The following is a 10,226-nucleotide window of genomic DNA, read 5'->3' on the forward strand; positions in this document are numbered from 1 at the left end:
GTTTGCAAATAACAACAACCATCTCATTCTACCTTGTGAAAGAACATAGAGGAATACGCTAGGAAAACACAGAAGTGCTGCAGAACCCAAGGCTTGAATTGTGCTGGACTCCTCTCCATCCATGCCTCTTCCTCATTGCTTGGTTTCTCTGTAGTAGGCCTTTTGTTTCCTCAGTCCATGTGAGAACTGACAGCCTTGGAGAGTGAAATACACAAATCGAGCTACCAGGAAAGACTAAATCACTCCTGGAGCCCAACTGCAAATTCACAGATAATGAGGACTAATTAGTCTGACCTAGGTCATGTGCTTACCACTGATTAAAACAACAATAAAAAAGGGGGCGTGGGTCATTGTTGACAAACATTTGGGGAATAGCAGGATGCTGTGAGCTGGACACTCCAAAAGTGTCCACTTCACATCGGAAGGTGTCTTCAGCATTGGCCTCTACTCCTATTCCACCCCTGTTAGGTAATATCTTCCACTGAGCCCTCCATAGCCTAAACACCACCACCAGCCCATGCCAGTGGCATGGCCCATTCCCATGGCTTTGCATTGCCATAGAAGACAATTGCACATGGTGTTTGACACTTGGTTCACTCTGGTATCTGCCTACGCTGGGTAACGCTGCTACTTCTTCTATGCCTCCCTATCTCTGCTAGAAGGCGTAACCCTTCTGCAAGCTCTCACCACACCCAGTAGGCACTGAAGCAGCTTTGGCTGGGTTCCATTTATCCTGCTAAGGTGCCCACCTTTGTTGTACATTGTGGACAAGTCTAAAGAGTACCTTCCACAAGGCTGGGCCATTGTTCAGAGGTCATTGTCTCTACAGCGGCCCTTCTATCGCCTACACTTCCTACCAGCTAACCTTTACTGGTATAGGGATTATTTAAAGAGCCAAAATATTTGGGGGGGACATAGAGAAGGGGACTAGAAAGAGAAACAAGACTTTTAGACTTCTATTTCATTCTTGTGTCAAAGTCTGTTAGTGGGGTTTCATACCATCTGTGTTACAGAAATTTAGATGGAACCACTCTTTCTGTCTTTTATTCGTGACCTTCAGCATCATTCCAAACACAAGGCTTTGCCAATGGGTCAGATTTTAATGCCTAGTTTTTTCATCCCTTATCATGAGTTTTCTGCTAAGAAACTGCTTAGCTTTCACAAAATTCATGCTGGCATGTCCTCAAATCCAGTTGTTTAATAGGCATAGACATGTAAGAATCTCATCTTGAACTGGGATCTTACCAGGATCAGAATTGAAGAGAAATGTCTGTGGATTAGTGGTGAAGCTAAAATTCAACTTAGAAGGATTTCCTTTCATTTGAGATGACCAGAATTACTCTCCTTGATGAATCTCATTGTTTGGTCAAGGAGGAATTTTTTTTTTTTTAAATCAAAAGCAGTCTCTTGCAAGGAGGAAGTTGTCTCTAAACAACTTAGCATTCTTTGTATTAAAACTTTCATTGTGTTGAAATTGTATGACAATAGATCTGCCAGACATTATCGTAGTTTGAAACTAGTTGTATCTGTAGTCAGATCAAATGAAAAGCTGGTTCACTGATGGTCTCCAAGTGAGGGAATGTGGTGGTGGGTTGGGTGAGGCTACGGCAGGGAAGGAAGGAGACAGAGGCAGTAGTTGGAAGCTGCTGTAAAATACTGTAAAATGTTGCTGAGGGCATCGTCCTGAGTTCCTTCTCCCTGAATCCCCTGGAAGAACTGACAACTGCCTGGCCTTTACAAAATGAAATTGACATTTGCAGGCTTAGGTTCAACAGAAACTGAAAAGGGAGGGGTGGAGGATGCTGTAGGCAAAGCCAGAGCCCAGTTCCCTGGATCCAGGGCAGCAGCCCCATAACTCTGCTGTGAATGATGGGTCAATATCCAATAACTCCAAATCAAAAGTTGAAGTCTTCTTGAGTCAGCAGAGCTGAAGCCTCCTTCAGGGGATAAGAATACAGCACCGGCCCTTCTGACAGAGCTGGAGTTGCCAGTAGCCTTTAATCTAAGGAAACCACAGGCAAAGCAAACTTGGCATATAACTTTTCCAACATTAATTAGCACCCTTAAGTTTAAAGGGGGAAAAATAGTAATACTCTTGAGAGGGCAGTTAGAGCTCAAACTCAATTCATTTGGATTCAACACACAAAGTCTCTGGGGAGGGGACGAATGGGCCGAGAACAGAGCACAGGCTTGGAGTGGCAGAGAGATTTTTTTCAGGTCAACCGAACAGTGGCTCTCAGAAGCAGGCCATTGTTTGAATTCTGTTTCATGATATTGATTACGAATCATCCTTAGTATTTCTTCACCTTTTTGGTCAGGCTCTGCCTGTCCTATTGGAAATAGGATGCAATATGTCCTGGAGCTCTGCTAAAAGTGTTCTTTTCTTAAATGCAATGAGCCTGTTATGGGTGCGTGGGGGAAGCGGCTGGACAGAAATCAGACACAGTTTTAAAATGTACTTTTAGTAGGTCATTATCTAGTTAAAGAAAATTAGCTAACTATTTTTATTTCCACTGACTAGAAATCAAAAACAAATCAGCAAGTGAAAAAAAATTATAGAACAATATATACTGTTTGCTATTTATGTGCCTGTTAAAGACATACAAACAAGTTATTTTTAAAATGAACTGAGGATACACACATCAAATTCACAATAGTGGTTCCACGTGGTGAGGAAGACAAAGGACCAGAATTGAAAATGGTAGGCAAAGAAGCTTTATCTTACCATTCTAACTTTTCTCTTTGAAAAGAAGAATTAAAATTTATAAACCACTTATATAATTACTTATAGAGAAAAAAAAGAAATTGATGTAGTATCCTATATTTTTTTAAATTCCTTAAGTTAAAACAAGGACTTGGCATCAGATGGTTATTGTCTCTGTCTGCTTTGCATTGGAAGATGACTTTTTAGGGGTGCCTGGGTGGCTCAGTCAGTTAAGCATCTGTCTTCAGCTCAGGTCATGATTCCAGGGTCCTGGGATCGAGCCTTGTGTCGAGTTCCTTGCTCAGGAGGGAGCCTGCTTCTCCTTCTCCCTCTGCCTGCTGTTCCCCCTGCTTGTGTTCTTTCTCCCGCTCTCTTTCTCTCTCTCCCTCTGTGTCAAATAAATAAATAAAATCTTGGGAAAAAAAAAAAGGAAGATGACTGTTTAAGAACAGTTCTTGGACAAAAGACACTGGACTCCTGAAATTATATTGAAATGCTTCCTAAATTTTGATATAGACACAGGTGTGAGGTTGGTTCCCTTAGGCAGCGAGGCAAAAGAAGTCAGGCTTTAGGCAAGGAACCATTGCTACTTCTGTAAGTTCACCCTCAGTCAAGAAGCCCATGGGCTTGAATCTATCATGGAGCTCCACCTCCTTTTATTTTTATATGCTTTGTTTATCATTATTACATATATAGCACATTTTTAAAAAATTTTATTTATTTATTCATGAAAGACAGAGAGAGGCAGAAGCAGAGGGAGAAGCAGGCTCCCCACAGAGTGGGGGTTCCAATGCAGGACTCAATCCCAGGACCCCGGGATCACGATCTAAACCGAGGAGAGATGCTTAACCAACTGAGCCACCCAGGTGCCCCTATGTAGCACATTTTAAAACAGCGATCTAAAATATTTTTGAATGTTTATGTAAGCATTTTAAAATTGCAAACATCCTAAAATTGTATTTCATTCTCCAGTTACAAAGTACCGCTGTGTATTATTTATCATCATATACTTTGTAAGGTGCTAGGATTGGCATCATTTTACCATTTCGCAAATGAGAAAACAGGCCTCAAAGGAGGAAGTAACTTCTTCTAAATCATACCAATAACAATAAGGACCATAACTAGAGTTCAAGTCTAATTCTTAGCTGTCCATCTATTTATTCATTCAACAAACATTCATTAAGCTCCTACTAAATAGACAGTTTTCCAGAATTATTTTCAGTGCCTCTGGTAACTGTGTTTCCTTGTTTATTCTGTCATTGTAAGATACCGTGATAGACTACATTATTCATTATAGTTCCATTTTGCATGCCTTATCCTCTACCCCATCTGCCCAATAGATTATAAAGTCCTAGGATAGTTCCATAGTTCCAAGACATAAACTTTTTTCATATCCCATGGGGCTTAGCACAGTTCTAGGTATACGGAAACAATCAGTTTTGCTTAACAGATTTACTGATGATTATTCAATAGGTATAAAAGCCTAGATATTAAAGATTAACCCACAGAGCTCTAATTACCTTAAGGAGATAGAACCATACCACATATGTCCCAATCTGCCCCAGACATGTGTTGAAGATGGTAAAACCTAAAGCTGGGCAGAAACTTCAGAGAACATCCTCTATGCCTATGTTACTGTTCTAAGCTTCTCAGTTTCATTCCCAATTATAGCCTGTCACCTAACATTGAGAACATAATCAGATCAAACTTCCTGGTTAGGGGGAAAAAAAAGTTGAACAACGAATTGTCATCTATCAACTGGTTTTTATTGAGATCCTATTATGTGCACAATATTTTGGAAGATATTGTGAATAAACAGAGAAAAGCGCATGGTCACTTTCCTTTTCCTCCATGTGAACTGCACTTTACAGTTTATATGTGTTCTCTCACTTGAAACTTTATAGTCCAGTATGGCTGTTACATGCTTGAGCTCTGAGCCACAGTCTAAATTTAAATCCCGGCTCTACCACTTTCCAGCTGTGTGACCTCAGGCAATTTGCTTAATCTTGCCAAGCCTCAATTTCCTCATTTATACAGCAATGATAATAGGGTTCTTGGGAAGATTAAAAGAGATAATTCATGTAAAGCACTTAGCACAGTGTCTGGCACAGAGTAAGCCCTCAGTAAATGTTAGCTATTCCTATTATCATCTTTACAACCACCCTGTGAGGTAGATAAGGTGCACATTACTTATACATTAAAGAGAAAAATGGGGTGGAGAAAAATTACATTAGTTGCAAAGGGTGACAGAGCTAGTAAAGGCCATGTACTTCAGGCATTCTCTCTCAAGTCCCGTGCTCGCCCCCTATCACACTGTCCCTCTGACAGTAGGGGTGAGAGGAAAAATATACCAACATAGGGAAAAGTACAAACGTGGAAGGCAATTCAAGAAAAAAATCACTGTCCCTGCTGGCAGAGCTCTCCTGTGCTTCAATCAACATCTGATCTGTTGTTATTTACCAACAGATGAACACATACTTCGTATGAAGAAGTTCTTTCCAGTTAAGCTTATTTTTTAAATCTAGGCCAGTTTTCTATATTTTAATCTCATGCAGACTTTGATTTTTGACACTTTGCTGTGCTTTTGGGTTGAACTGAATAATACAAACATGTATTCAAGGGATAAGCATTATTCATTGATGTGCCCAGAGGACTTAGGAAGGAGGCAGAATTTATCTCCAGTCCTACTGCAGCCCTTAGACCTATTTACCATACTTCAGTGAACATCAGATCACAAATTACTGGAACCATCTCATAGATTCTGGTTCAGTTGGTCTACGATGAATCCTGAGAATTTGCATTTCTAACAAATCCTCAGATGTTGCTGCTGGTCTGGAGACCACGCCTTGAGTACTGCCCTGTATCAGTACTTCCCGAAACATAGTCCCCAGACAATTTGTAACCAGTCATCTTAAGGGATCATCAAAATGCAGCTTCCAAAGTCCCACTCTGAACTTACTGTATAGACTTCTCTTTGGATGAGTTGTGGGAACCTGCATTGTCACAGGTATCCCCAACGAATTTTAAATCCCTGAAAGTTTCCTAACCACTAATTTAAATTCTGAGTTTTTCCATGACCTAAGTCTCATTGTTGTATGCCCAGGATCTAACAGAGTGCTTGGCCTATGGTAGCTACAAAATAAATGTTTTTATTTAAATATATCCCCCTTTGCATCTCATCCTATATCCACCCACCCCAGCCCTTCCAGGAGCAGCTCTTTACTCTGAACCCTCACTTTACTGCCATACCCACCAGTTGCCACGTACAATTTACTGTCTTAAAACAGGTGTTTTTTTTGACATTTTAAATTGACCTTATACAAACCCCTTTATTTAATGGGATTATAATCTCCCTGAAGAAAATGACCAGGCCCCTGCTCCTTCCATTCACAGAACCTCAATCCCAGTCAATGCATTGTCATTTCACCCCAAAATAAAATATTCATTTTGTTTTAAATTTAGTTTCACTGAATTAAAAACCTATGTCTTTATTCATTCAATAATTTAACCGAGCACCTAACTAGATGCCAGACACTTATCAAGACTCTAGGCCCTCAATTAACATATATAGAAATAATCAGTAAATTAATATTTAGCAAATACTAATCGTCTTTCATTTTTTGTCTTCCCTATCACACCACACACACACACACACACACATACACACACACACACACACACACATACACTTCTAGGAAGCTGACAATATGCACTGATAGCTAAAAGGGGGCAAAGCTCTGATAACAAAGTGATTTCTCAGGTAAGACCAGGTAGTTTATCTCAGTGAATATCTATGCAATTCTCCTCCCCACCTCACCCCAGAGAAAGAAGAAAGCCATTCTTGTTGCCCCTTCCGATCTGATGACAGACACTTTCACATTCCCCATATTCAATCCTTGCTTTATCATATCACACTACATTGTTTTTTCACTGTGTGGCAGGGAAATGCTATAATCAGTTTTATGGAAGGCTCTCCCAGAATCAAGTAGCTGTAGGCAAGATTGGCTGGCAGCACGACTCAGACATTTACAGATGTGGATCTAGCTGTGCAGGAGGAAAAAGCAATTTAAAGAGACATTGTCAAGTTTGAGAGGCCTAAATATTTCATATTTAGTTTAGTAATTAATAGCTTGAAAAGTACCCAATTAGAAATATTTTCATAAATATTTTAAAGAAAGAAACAAAGAATTTTTTTTAATCCCTAGAATTAATCCCCATATGATAAAGCCAGAGAAAGTGAAAGGGCAATTAATAATTGTCTTCAAATAAATATAAGTTTATTGCTGGAGGAGGTGTTAAAGATCAGCAATCCAACCCCCTCCTGGGACAAAGCCCAGGCAAGATTTTGTTGCACAGATTAGGTAAAATGTTAATGGCAGGGACTGTTAGAAGCCTTAAACAGACAGTGTACTTTACAACTGAGAGAACTTGGGCAAAATAATGATCCAGAGTCACACAGTCAGACCCCAGTCTCCCAGGCTTATGTCCTCCTACTCCCTCCTACTGCCTCCTGGGAAAGACTCTCCCACATTCCAGCCAACTTAGAAAAAACAACAACAACAACAACAACAGTCTGTGTCCATAAAGCTGGATATAAAATTTCAGCTGGATATAAAAACCCTATTTCCCATGGTAAACTTGGCTACAGGGACTCTCTCCTTCTACATCCTCCTATTTCTCTTTAAAAGGCAGGGATGATGGTGATGCCACATTCATACTTCGGCAAATGCCCATGATGTGCAATTTATGGGAACTAAAGTACTTTTGTGCGTTGAAACCTCTCTGTCATTTGCCTATCATGGTGTCTAAAGTTCTTAACATTAGAAAATTGTTCCCAGGGGCGCCTGGGGGGCACAGCGGTTAAGCGTCTGCCTTCGGCTCAGGGCGTGATCCCGGCATTATGGGTTCGAGCCCCACATCAGGCTCCTCTGCTGGGAGCCTGCTTCTTCCTCTCCCACTCGCCCTGCTTGTGTTCCCTCTCTCGCTGGCTGTCTCTATCTCTGTCAAATAAATAAATAAAATCTTTAAAAAAAAAAAAAAGAAAAGAAAATTGTTCCCAAACCACTAAAGTGTAAAGCATTGTGTCTTCAGAAAACCAATGCTACTTAGTATAATGCTACTCCTAGGAAAGGCTTACACATGAATCAGATAGCAGTCATTAACACATGGGCATAGCAGGACCCTAAAGAAATGGGCCATACAGCCCATGCTTGAAAGAGTAGAGTCTGAAACCGTGGGTGCTGTCCAGCAAAGGCAAACATAAAGGTAACATAAGGGTGAGTCCTAATAAAGCCAGATTACAACTTGAGGAGAGCAAGTAGCTGAGTTACTGAGGGGGAAAAAATAAAAAAGGAAACAAAAAATGAGCTGCCTTATTTCTTAATTTGAACTACGGTTAACTTCAGTTGATCCCCAAGAAAAGCATAGGCTAACATATGCCTAATAACTCATTCAGCACGTATTAACTGTACACCTATTCTGTTAAATTCTACTATGAAATGCAGAAGGGAACTTAAGGTATGTGTTTCTTTCCTTCTTTAAAAAGTTATATTTATTTATTTAGGGGAGAGGGGCAGAGGAAGAGAGAGAAAGAGAATCTGAAGCAGACTCCCTACTAAGCTTGCAGCCCAATGCAGGGCTCCATCTCATGGTCCTTACATGACCTGAGGCAAAATCAAGAGTCTGATGCTTAACCGACTGAGCCACCCAGGCACCCATTGTGTTTCTTTCCTTAAAAAGACCGCAAATGAATAGAGACAAGATTGATAGAACCCTTAACAACAGAAGAAACACAATGGTGATGGTTACAGAAGTGTGGCCAACCAACATTCATTGAACCCTGATAAACCCCAAGCCAACAAGTTAGGTATGAGGAAGTCTTGCTGCACTCAGCTTAATAAGGAACATGGCTTTGGTACACAAATAGCCCTAATAGGATAGGAGATAAGGTCTAGGCAGGAGGTCTAAGAAGAAACTAGGCCCTAAGTATGTGTTTGGAGCAGGGAGAGGGACATGACTTCTACTGCAGAAAATCTTCATTGTGAATGTGTCACCAAACCCGAACCTAAACTTGAGGGAATGGTAGACCTTAGTAGTTTCAGACGAGGGATGGTGCATTGAAGGCGGCCACAGAAGCAGATACACAATGTATGTTTGCAGGACTGTGAGCAGCCTTGTTGACTGGGATGAAGAAAATAAGTGAGAACCGAAGAGGTGGGTCTTACATGGCCTTGGAGATTTTGTCCTTTTCTACTTTTTAGGCATCAAAAATAAGAGGAAACCTTGAAGGCCCCTTGAATCCCCAGCCTAGTTCTCGAAAGTAGTAGAGAGAATTAGACCGAACTCCAGGGGCTGACTTCATTATTTAACATGTGAGTGACTTGGGCAAACCATATAACCTCCTTTAGCTTGTTTCCTCACCTATAAAATGGGGGAATTTTTACTACTGCTTTGAAAGGGTTATGAGAACCAAATTAGATAAGTTTTTTTTTTAAAGTCTTAAACAGAGCTATACAAATATTTATTATCACCATTATTATGGAAGTGTGCTCAGCATGCTTGGTGGAAGCCACCTAGCATTAGGGCAGGACACGTAATTAAATTAGTCTGTCCTGAAAAGACCTTATAGTCCAGGAAAATAAACATTTACCTGAAATTGGAAATCAAGAGCTAGTACATTTGTGAGCTGCATCTGACCTCTGGCTCACTGTGCACACTTTTCAAGCAGTGTGAAAGTTAGTGCACAGTGTGAGGTAGGGGTGGTAGGTCATCTTGACCCTTCAAGAAGTGTTTAGATGGACACAACACTGCAAATGCTTTCAGAAAGAACAACCAAGAAATATTTGTCTATACTTCTGATGGGTTAGAACTGCTTTATATGTCAATGCATCCAATGTATTTCCTAATTACAACATAAATGCAATGCACAATGCATTCCATTCTCCTTTACACATGCTTCAGAGACCTGAAATGCAGCTGTAAAGGGTCTTAAAGAATCTTAAGGCTGGTCAATTAAATAACAGATTGGTAATAACCGTGCAGATTTTAAACTTATTATAAAGATATTCCAAAGGATCAAGCTAACAATATGTTCAGTTTCAATGTAAATGCCTCCAGTTCCCTTAATTGGCCCCATCCCAACTCTTCCTAAGGGGTACCATTATCTGCAGGCTTCCCATACCTCTTTAGAACCAATGAGAGACCAGGGTTGTAGTCATGCTTTGCAGGCAGTCACACAGGGTCCCACATTCAGAAAGGTGTCACAAGTAGTTTAATACCCTTGTTATTATTCTTAATAATTTTATCTTTGAACTTTGTGTTTTATAAGGAAGTCTAATGGGACAATGGAACATAACTGTGAGCAGAAAAAATAAACAGAGGAAAAGAAAAAGCTTCACAATGAAGTACATTTCAGTGGTGTGTTTTGGCCTAAGCTGGCCATGGCTGTTCTCATGGCATAGCTCTTTAGACAGGATGCATGAGGACTGGGCTGACCTTGGAGCTACTGTTTCTTCATCTCTCA

This window comes from Ailuropoda melanoleuca, chromosome 14 (genome assembly GCF_002007445.2).
Source record: "Ailuropoda melanoleuca isolate Jingjing chromosome 14, ASM200744v2, whole genome shotgun sequence".
NCBI lineage: Eukaryota > Metazoa > Chordata > Mammalia > Carnivora > Ursidae > Ailuropoda > Ailuropoda melanoleuca.